Source organism: Triticum dicoccoides, chromosome 1B (genome assembly GCF_002162155.2).
Source record: "Triticum dicoccoides isolate Atlit2015 ecotype Zavitan chromosome 1B, WEW_v2.0, whole genome shotgun sequence".
Taxonomy (NCBI): Eukaryota; Viridiplantae; Streptophyta; class Magnoliopsida; order Poales; family Poaceae; genus Triticum; species Triticum dicoccoides.
Window position 1 is genome coordinate 613970094 of NC_041381.1, and position 11007 is coordinate 613981100.

The window sequence follows — 11007 nt, forward strand, 5'->3', positions numbered from 1 at the left end:
ATGTAGGCATGTATTCCGAATATAGTCATACGTGCTTATGGAAAAGAACTTGCAGGACATCTTTTGTCCTACCCTCCCGTGGCAGCGGAATCCTAATGGAAACTAAGGGATATTAAGGCCTCCTTTTAATAGAGAACCGGACCAAAGCATTAATACTTAGTGAACACATGAACTCCTCAAACTACGGTCATCACCGATAAGTACCCCGATTATTGTCACTTCAGGGTTAACAGATCATAACACATAATAGGGGACTATAGACTTGCAAGATAGGATCAAGAACTCACATATATTCATGAAAACATAATAGGTTCAGATCTAAAGTCATGGCACTCAGGCCCTAGTGACAAGCATTAAGCATAGCAAAGTCATAGCAACATCAATCTCAGAACATAGTGGATACTAGGGATCAAACCCTAACAAAACTAACTTAATTACATGGTAAATCTCATCCAACACATCACCGTCCAGCAAGCCTACGATGGAATTACTCACGCACGACAGTGAGCATCATGAAATTGGTGATGGAGTTTGGTTGACGATGACGATGGCGATGGATTCCCCTCTCCGGGGCCTCGAACGGACTCCAGACCAGCCCTCCCGAGAGGTTTTAGGGCTTGGCAGCGGCCCCGTATCGTAAAATGCGATGAACTCTTCTTCTCTTATTTTTTCTCCACAAAAGCAAATATATGGAGTTGTAGTTGAGGTTGGTGGACGTCCAGGGGGGGCCACGAGGCAGGGGGCGCCCTAGGGGAGGGGGCGTGCCCCCACCCTCATGACCAGGGTGTGGGCCCCCTGACGCTAATTCTTTCACCAGTATTTTTTATTAATTCTGAAAATTTGCTCCGTGGATTTGCAGGTCATTCCGAGAAGTTTTATTTCTGCACAAAAATAACACCATGGCACTTCTACTGAAAACAGCGTCAGTCCGGGTTAGTTCCGTTCAAATCATGCAAGTTAGAGTCCAAAACAAGGGAAAAAGTGTTTGGGAAAGTAGATATGATAGAGACGTATCAGACACCCTGCTTGCTGCTATCTGGTCTTGCGAGATTTTCTCACCATGATACGGAGGCGTACATGATGCCCCTCGACTTCAATCCAATCTCCATTACCAGAAACTTCTTTGCAGGTATGTAGTGGGTCACCGTACATCATTTCCCTCGACTTAGATCCGATCACCATCGCCCAAAACTTCTTGGCAGGTATGTATTGGGTTGGCATGATCTCCCACTGGATGGCTGCCTTCAGAGAAGACGGTAAAAAGTTGGTGCTCGTGAACTTCCAGACCTCCCATGAGATTATCCTTCCTCCGTTGGATTATATAGATTTTTACCATCGCGGTACAAGTCATCTAGATTACCATGTTAGTTGGACGGATCTTTTTTTGCAGAAGATTGTAATCTGCCAAGTGCCCACATGACATGAGAATTCCGTAGACTTAAAGCTAATTGCCTTGTTCGACCGCGGACTCGCCTATCTTTACACTGGTGCCTTCTTTAGCTGGGGACAACTCAGCTTGCAGTGGATCATCGTCAAAGCTGATACACACTTCTGTGATGCTATTGAACACAATGGCATCATCTACGCAATCGACAAAGCAGACGGCACCACGTATTGCTGGGACAGCGCGTGTAAGTTGTTTCCATCTCATGTTAATGATGACGCCATGACACTGTTTGAACTTTTTGTGATGATTGGCATATCCCTGTTTAAGCAGAATTTGAGTAGAACTATGGCAATGTATTAGAGACGCCATAAATCAGCAATATTTGGAATGAGTTAATTCATGCGATTGTGACCATGTCATTACAGCCAATTTGTACCCCTGAATAATCAAATAGTTAGGAATATATGGATATTCTCCTTATTTTACAGTTATCTATATACTACTACTAAATATGAGTGTGTATCAATGGCCATGTGAAATAGTGAAATCCTGTAATGCTTACCATGTGCATATACCTATATTCGCCCTTCAGCAATCAATGGCTAGAATAATATCCTCACAAAAAAATTTGCCCATAGAACACGAGTATATAACAATGCATGGTCTGTTAGTTACCTTGAAGAATTTGTTTGTGAGGACAAAACATGATTACATAACATGCATGACATGGTAGTTTCCTGTGAAGAATCGAATGCGAGATAACATGAGTATAACCATGCATGGCACTTCTATATTTCTGAACCCACTATGCATTTCCCTGTATTTTCCTCCCAGTTCAACATGGACATATCAATGTTGTTTATTGCATTATCCTACTCATACTCTGAACAATGTTGATCTTACATTAATAATGCATGTCCTTTTTTATATGATGTAGTGTCCCTATAGTTACTGCCCTTTGTAATCACACCATCTTTGCCAAAAACGGGGAAGCACAACTGGTTCCTCGCTCGATCAGACAACGGCAAAAGACTGATGATCATTCGAACACATGAGTCGGAAAAGTTATATTGGAAAAAGCCCACTGTATACATGCACCATGAAATACGTGAGTATCCGGACAGTGGATGTTACGTCTATGAGCAGGATACCAGCTTGTTGTGGCCTTTAGGATTTTTTAGTTGGAGGCGGGTAAACATCCTTGGTTCACACACTCTGTTTCTCGGACACAATTATCCGATTAACCAGGAGATCACCGTTGGAAAGGACCTTGATGGCAGAGAGGCTCTCTTTGCTATGGAAAACTGTGTCTACACGGCGAGCCCTAGGAGTTCGGGAGAAAACTCCCCTGGTTGTCAATGATACAGCCTGCAGCCAAAATAAGGTGAGAATGACAAAGCCATCCGGATTAACTTTGATCCTTGGATGTCTCAATTACGACAGGCAGCGATGTGGTTCAAACCTTCAGGTTGATAGGTAATTGGGCTGTTGCGTCGAAAGGGTAGAGTACTGGTGTCTCCGCATCACTGGTCACTGAAGCGGGGCTGCAAATTTTGATGGTGTTGGATCATCCCTCTTCGAATGACTTTGTTGTCTTTGCTGCTAGTTCTGGCTGGGTAGTTCTTTCTTTTGTTATGCATATTCCTTGTCATTTGGTCATCCTCGTATATGTCACTCTTACTATGTAATAGTTGCCTCTGTTTAGAATGTCATTCTCGTCTGGATCACGAGAGTCTGAGCGCTGTAGATGGGTGCGTTTTGGTGGTGTAGCAAGACTTCTTATGAACTATCATGTCTGGTTGTTTATGTCAGTAGTAGTCACTAGTTAGTGTTTGAATGTTGTATATGTCGTTGTTTCGAACTATTTATTGTCTCGAACTACTGGTGGGCTAAATGAGGGCATCACCATTCTCCAATGTTCAGAGTATATCTCCTTTTTTCAAGTTATATAATTTGAGCTCAGTGTCTTTTTGATGATGTACACTTGTTTGGGCCAGTGGGGTGTCGTTGAATATGGGTCGAGTAGTAACGCAATGCCAAACAGGTCAATTATGACTCTCAGGCTGGGCCTATCAAAAGATCCTAAAAGAAGGTCGGGCTCTCCAAAAAATAAAGAATAAGGACTCTTAGGCCGACATGTGGGCGCACCAGTGTTTTCGTGCGCTTGCGCGCGGAGAGCATATTGGCGCGTGTTCGAAATTCATGCTACCCTTTCATCCCCAATCTCTCGCCCCTCCCCCACCTTTGGAATCTCGATGCCTACTCCAGTTCCCCCAAATCCCCCTCTTGTACTCCATGTACTCAAGCGCACTATCATGTCGCCGGTCAACACGGATCTCCGAGCCGGAGATCCTGAGGTCCGTCCTGCCTTTGGTCGTTCCATGTTGTTGCTCAACAGTGGCATGGCGGCGCTTGACAACCAGTGTGCCGGCAAAGTGCTGATGGTAACCATCAACGGCGACCGGCTTCTCATCTCGCTGGGCGACCTTGTCAAAGCTCTTGGCATTACGCACGGCATCCAAATAAGTGACTTGCTCGTCGAAATCTGTCCGCCACCGGCTGATTTCTTCGTCAGGTTACAGACAACTTTCGACTGCAGTCGTGTGTTCGAATCTTCCCGACGTTTGTTCTGGAATGGCGCGCTGCTTAGCTTTGATCGGTGGCACCTAGGATGGGGCTCGGTGCCCTCTAAGATTGAGTTTTTAACAAAGCTTACCTTCCACGGCATTCCTCGACATGCTTGGAACAGCGAGTCCATGAATGAGCTCATCAACGACCTTGGAGGTGAGCTCGTGAGTATGTTTATTCCTCCAGACAACTGGGCTCTGATGGTTATGGCATGGATGAAGAAGCTGTCCAACATACCTAAGGTGATTGGTGTTGAGATACCAGCGCAGGAACCGGGGTCGTACTATTCGTCACCACCAAGGCCACTGCAGACCATGTTAGGGATGTACATGTATCGAGTGTTCGTGCATGTAAAAGAAGTGGTCAATCCATCAATCGAAGTCCTGCCGCCGCCGCTGGTGATAGGGTCCGTTGACGACGTCCATTACAGGAGTCAACATCAGACTTTCCCCGTGTTGCTTGGAACGATGGATGGCACAGGGCCTACTCCATCGCGCGGCGGAGGCCATTGCTTCTTTGGGAGAAGAGGCAGGGCTGGCTGCCTGGATGTGCTGCAAATTGAGGTAACGACTGAATCTTGTCAAATACTAGTTAAATCTGAGCTATGGGTCTGAAGCATTGATGTGCCAGTACATTTGATTGTGACCTGTTCTAATTTTGTACCTGAACTTTTTAAAGAAAGGGTTGTACGTCAACTTAATGTGCTAGCAGAACTTATTCTGTTGTCTGTCTGTTTTCTTTGCACAACATTTAAGATATTTCCCCGTCATTGATAAAGACGATGAACCGTTATGTACGAGTTCGTTGGTTTCAACATAGCCCTACCCGTATACACTGCTTCCATCCTGATTGTGCCGCCTACGTGTAATTTTTGTATGCAAGTTCAGTGTGCTATGATGTTCTATATGATTGTGTCAACTATATAAGTTTTCGTAGTTGAGCTCAGTGACTTCAAAAAGTTGTACAGAAGCCTTGTTTGGGCCTTTCCGGCGTCGCTGAATGTGGGCTGAGTAGCCATGTTACTGTACTGTACTAAACAGGCCTTTTTTCAACATTAGCAATGCAACTGGGCCGACAGTTGTACACAATATCCGGGTCAACTTGTTATTCTCCGCCCCGCTGGGCTACAAACTTTCCTAGGAGGTATGCATTAGGCTTAACAATAAAATGGACTTTAAGAAATAATAAATGAGATGTAATTATAATAACTGGGCAATAACTATAGAAAAATGCACCAAACGCGTAATTAGCTTAAAAAATATATTATTTTTGGAATTTGAAAATTTTAATTTCATTACTTGTTGCGCGCACAATATTCCATTGGATTTTAAGGTAATACAACTTTATTTTAAAATTATATTTAATCTGACTAGAAATTTTGGATAAAAATATTTTTGATCCCATCAAAATGTGGGAATTTTTTTTTGAATTATGTTTTGAGCAGTTGGTTGAAATTGATAATTGTTGTCCTAACTAGAAAATGGGTTGTACTTTTAACAAACTGTAAATGGGCTATAGTAAATTCCATTAGAATTAAAAAATGGGTTGTACATTCTTACAAATCGCAAATGGGCTTCTGTGTCACACACTTGTGGGCCTTCTAAGTTGACGCGTCCCCTAAAAAAACTAAGTTGACGCGTATGCAAGGCTTTGTCAACAACACACGGTTCTAGCAGGTGTGGCCATTGGATGTCCATGAAACGGATGTCGTGCTTCTTCAATCTCAGATATTCTTGGTTCAGCCGCCCAAGAAATGATTCCTCACCCTGACATCTGGGGCGCACCATTTCAGCGGTTGACCTATGGTCCTACTAAGTTGACGCGTACGAAGGGCTTTGTCAACTTAGTCAATATAAACGATTCTAGCTTCAGTGACCGTACGATGTCCATCCAACAGCCGTAGTGCTTCTTCAACCTCTGGTCTTCTTGCTCCAGCCGCCCAAAGCAGCGTCGGTTGTGCCAAGTGCTCCTGCCTCCCGTGGTTGGCTGTGATGCCGCGGAGGCCTTACCGCCCCCCTACTAATCACACTGCTCGCCAGGCCATCCCTCTACTCACCCACACTCCCTTTTATTTTGCGGCGACGGCAGCCTCACACCACAGCCGAACCAGTGAACCCTCATACTCCTCTCCGCGTGGGCTTCCACTGCCGTGTCTTCCCCGGCTCCGCGTCGCCCCCTTCCTAGGCCTCACCGTCGTCCATCGCCCTGGTGCTCTCGGTGCGGCGTAGTCAACATGGTCAAGGAACGACTTCCATCGGAAGAGTATTGTACGTGGAGAGGCTGACAACTAGGTCCATGGCAGCCGCAAGGAAGTGCCTCCTTATTATGTGCAAAATAATTATTCCTCCACCTGACAGCAGGGACCCACCGGACGGACCACCGAATTTCGCAAAAAAACATTTCCCCCTGACTGCTGGGACCCACTAGCTACATCTTCCCACGCAAGGAAGTGTGTCTGGGCAAAGAAAAAAACGATTCGCCCCTGTGACTACTGGGACCCACCAGTTATATCTTCCCACGCAAGGAAGTGCCTAACAGTCGGGACCCACCTGGTCGAAGCGTACGTAGCATTGTCATTCTGGTCGCGAACGTGTACGTACATACTGGTCGATGTAGAGGCGCGCACGTGTCATAGTAGAGGCGCGCACGTAGCATGTACACGTACGTACAGTGGCCAGGGTGCAAGAAAGTAAATACGGCCACGTACGTACATACGGGCAGGGTCTCGAACACCTACTCGCGCATATGTATGACCAGGGCTCGTGTACATGGCTGGGTCAGAACGGAGAAATTGCGTCGTCTTCGTGTTCATCGGGAGGCAACATAACGTGTGGGAGCCAACCGCCTTGGACGGAACAGACGATGGAAATGAGGCCTGGCATAATGCAGAACAGAGGAAACGGCCTTGTGTTCGACCGGCCACGTTCGAAACGGGATCTTGTTCATCGGGAGGGGTCTTGCGTACCGCAAAATGGAGGAAACAGACTTCTGTTGGACCTCCTACGGTCGAAATGGGGTCCTGTTGATCGGGAGGGGTGTGGCGTACCGCAAAACGGAGGAAACGTACTTGTGTTCGAGCGCTACGGTCGAAACGGGGGTCCTGTTCATCGGGAGGGGTGTGGACCAAAAAACAAGACTCCACAGGATACTGTTCATCTCCACCGTCGACCTCCTCCAGCCTCCACGGGCTACTGTTCATCCACCGTCGACCTCCTCCAGCCTCCATCTGCGACCATTCACCCACGGGCTCCTGTTCATCCAGAATCCACCGTGCGCTACTCCACAGGCTACTGTTCAACCAGCCCTCTCCACGGGGTCCTGTTCAACCACCCCTCCACGGGCTACTGTTCATCCAGCCCTCCTACTTCTACTATTCAACCACCCTCCACGGGGTCGTCCTGTTCATCCAACCCTTCATGGGGTCCTACTCATCCAGCCCCAACCGTCTCGATCGGGGTCCTGTTCATCCAGAGGCAACACCACGGGGTCCTGTTGCTACCTCCTGAGCATGCGTTGGTTTTCCCTTGAAGAGGAAAGGGTGATGCATCAAAGTAGCGTAAGTATTTCCCTCAGTTTTTGAGAACCAAGGTATGAATCCAGTAGGAGGTTACACGCAAGTCGCCTTGTACCTGCACAAACAAATAAGAACCTTGCAACCAACGCGATAAAGGGGTTGTCGATCCCTTCACGGCCACTTGCAAAAGTGAGATCTGATAGAGATAATAAGATAAATATTTTTGGTATTTTTTTGTATAGATTGAAAAGTAAAGATTGCAAAATAGTAAACGAGATGCAATGTAAATAAAAGAGATATAATATGATGGAAAAGAGACCCGAGGGCCATAGGTTTCACTAGTGGCTTCTCTCAAGATAGCATATCTTATGGTGGGTGAACAAATTACTGTCGAGCAATTGATAGAAAAACGCATAGTTATGAGAATATGTAGGCATGATCATGTATATAGGCATCACATCCGTGACAAGTAGATCGAAATGATTCTGCATCTACTACTATTACTCCACAGATCGACTGCTATCCAGCATGCATCTAGAGTATTAAGTTCATAAGAACAGAGTAACACATTAAGCAAGATGACATGATGTAGAGGGATAAACTCAAGCAATATGATATAAACCCCATCTTTTTATCCTCGATGGAAACAATACAATACGTGTCTTGCTGCCCCTGCTGTTACTGGGAAAGGACACCGCAAGATTGAACCCAAAGCTAAGCACTTCTCCCATTGCAAGAAAGATCAATCTAGTAGTCCAAACCAAACTGATAATTCGAAGAGACTTGCAAAGATATCAAATCATACATATAAGAATTCATAGAAATCAAATATTGTTCATAGATAATCTTGATCATAAACCCACAATTCATCAGATCTCGACAAACACACCGCAAAAAGTATTACATCAAATAGATCTCCAAGAAGATCGAGGAGAACTTTGTATTGAGAGACAAAGAGAGAGAAGAAGCCATCTAGCTAATAACTATGGACCCGAAGGTCTGTGGTAAACTAGTCACACATCATCGGAGAGGCTATGGTGTTGATGTATAAGCCCTCTTTGATATATTCCCCCTCCGGCGGAGCGCCGGAAAAGGCCCCAAGATGGGATCTCCAGGATACAGAAGGTTGCGGCGGTGGAAATAGGGTTTCGTGGTGCTCCTGGATGTTTTCAGGGTATATGAGTATATATAGGCGAAAGAAGTAGGTCGGTGGAGCCACGAGGGGCCCACGAGGGTGGGGTCGCGCCTACCCCCCTGGGCACGCCCTCCTACCTCATGGGCGCCTCATTGCTTCCTTGACGTCCACTCCAAGTCTCCTGGATTGTGTTCGTTCCAAAAACGATTCTCCCAAAGGTTTCATTCTGTTTGGACTCTGTTTGATATTCCTTTTCTGCGAAACACCAAAATAGGCAAAAATCAGCAATTTGCACTGGGCCTCCGGTTAATAGGTTAGTCCCAAAAATAATATAAAAGTGCATAATAAAGCCCATTAAACATCCAAAATAGATAATATAATAGCATGGAACAATCAAAAATTATAGATACGTTGGAGACGTATCAAGCATCCCCAAGCTTAATTCCTACTCATCCTTGAGTAGGTAAATGATAAAAACAGAATTTTCAATGTGCAGTGCTACCTAACATAATTTTCAATGTAATTCTCTTTATTGTGGCATGAATGTTTAGATCCAAAAGATTCAAGATAAAAGTTTGATATTGACATAAAAATAATAATACTTCAAGCAAGCTAACCAAGCACTTTATGTCTTATCAAAATAACATAGCCAAAGAAAACTTATCCCTACAAATCCATATAGTTTGGCAATGCTTCATTTTTGTCACACAAAATGCTCCCATCATGCAACCAAGCAATTGGTTCATACTTTTTAACGCGCTTCAGCCTTTTCGACCTTCACGCAATACATGAGTGTAAGCCATGGAGATAGCACTATGGGTGGAGTAGAGTATGATGATAGGGCGTGACACCCGGATAATTAAGCTACAGTAATCCTCTGCTAATGATGCCATGTCATCACGATTACTCTCGTTAAACTCGTGTTGGTTCAAATTCGGGTCCAAATTCAAAGTTAAAATGAAGTCAAAAAATAAAAGTTTTCTTATGTCAAAACTAAAATGTACAAACTGTGGCAAATATTCCATAAGTAATTATGGTGGTGAACCAACTTTTTGTAAAGTGTTTTAGTGCACTAAAATTAGATAAAACTCTATAAAGAAATTAATAAAAAAACCTCACTTGATCACCTGGGCCTCTAGTGCACAGGAGAGGCCCAGCCAACCTAACCCCACATCCCCTTCCTCCTGTTCACGGGAGGGGGTCGTGGCCTCTATCCACGCTGCCACGGCCTCGGCTGTCGCCGTGGCGATCATCCGCCGGTACCCCGAGGGATATAAAGACCCCCCCCCCACTCGATGCCCCAAACCCTACACCTTGCTCACTCTTCCCTCTCCTCGCAGCCCCCGTCTCAGATCCCCTTTCCTCTGGCCCTCTCCAACTCGCTCGGGTGCCCACCCGAGCATAGCCGTCGCTGCCACAGCTGTGGACACCGGCCTCCCCTCGCCACGCAAACACATCCAGAAGACGCCCGCCATCGTCTTCAACTTCTATGTGGGCTGCCTCGCGTGGAATCGCCAAGACGACGCTGCCTCCCTCGGCAACCGCCACGACTTTTCTTCGATCCGCGCTGCTCTGGCCACCCGCGTCATCCCCGAGCCCACCTCGAGCTCCTCCGACGTCCCCGGGCCTTCTCACCAACACTGTGAGCACCAGCACATGCTCCCCTCTGCTTCCCCCTCTGTTTTACTATCATGGCTAGCCCCTCCATCGTGCCCGCGAACTTGCTGCCGCCGTTCGTGTCGCCACCGCAGCCACCGTTAGCCCCGCTCGCGCCCGTCGTTCCTCGCGACCACCCAACCCCGCGTCGTCGTTTCCTCCCGTGCCCTGCCCGTGCGCCACCTCGACCACGGCCACATTCGCCAGCCCCGCCGTGTGCTCCGGCTCGCCCCGCCTCCTCCTCCCAGCGTCGCACCCGCCTCCTGCTGCCGATGTGCGGCTACTGTCGCGCGGCCGCCTCCCCGCTGACGCCCGCAGCCCGCTCGCCCGCGCCCCCTGTCGCCTGCGCCTCCCGCGTAGCCTCGCCATCTCCGAGGGCACGGCCTCTCCTTCCCTGCTGCAGCCACTACCGACCTCACCTGCTCGTCCCACCACCGCGCCGCCTAGCCCAGCCGGCCGCGCGCCCGCTCCCCGCCTGACTAGCCGCGCCGGCTCCACCGTGCTCCCCCGCCGCTCGCCGGTGCTGGCCACCCCTCCCCTTGACCTCGCCGGCTGCCAGCGCCCCGTCACGCCTTGCCCCGCACCCGGGAAGGTTCGACCTCCGCCCGGTGCAGCGCCCGTTAGCCGTGCCCGCTCCAGTGGCCTTTGTGCCACTGGCAGCTGGGGCCCCTCCCAAAAAAATGTGTA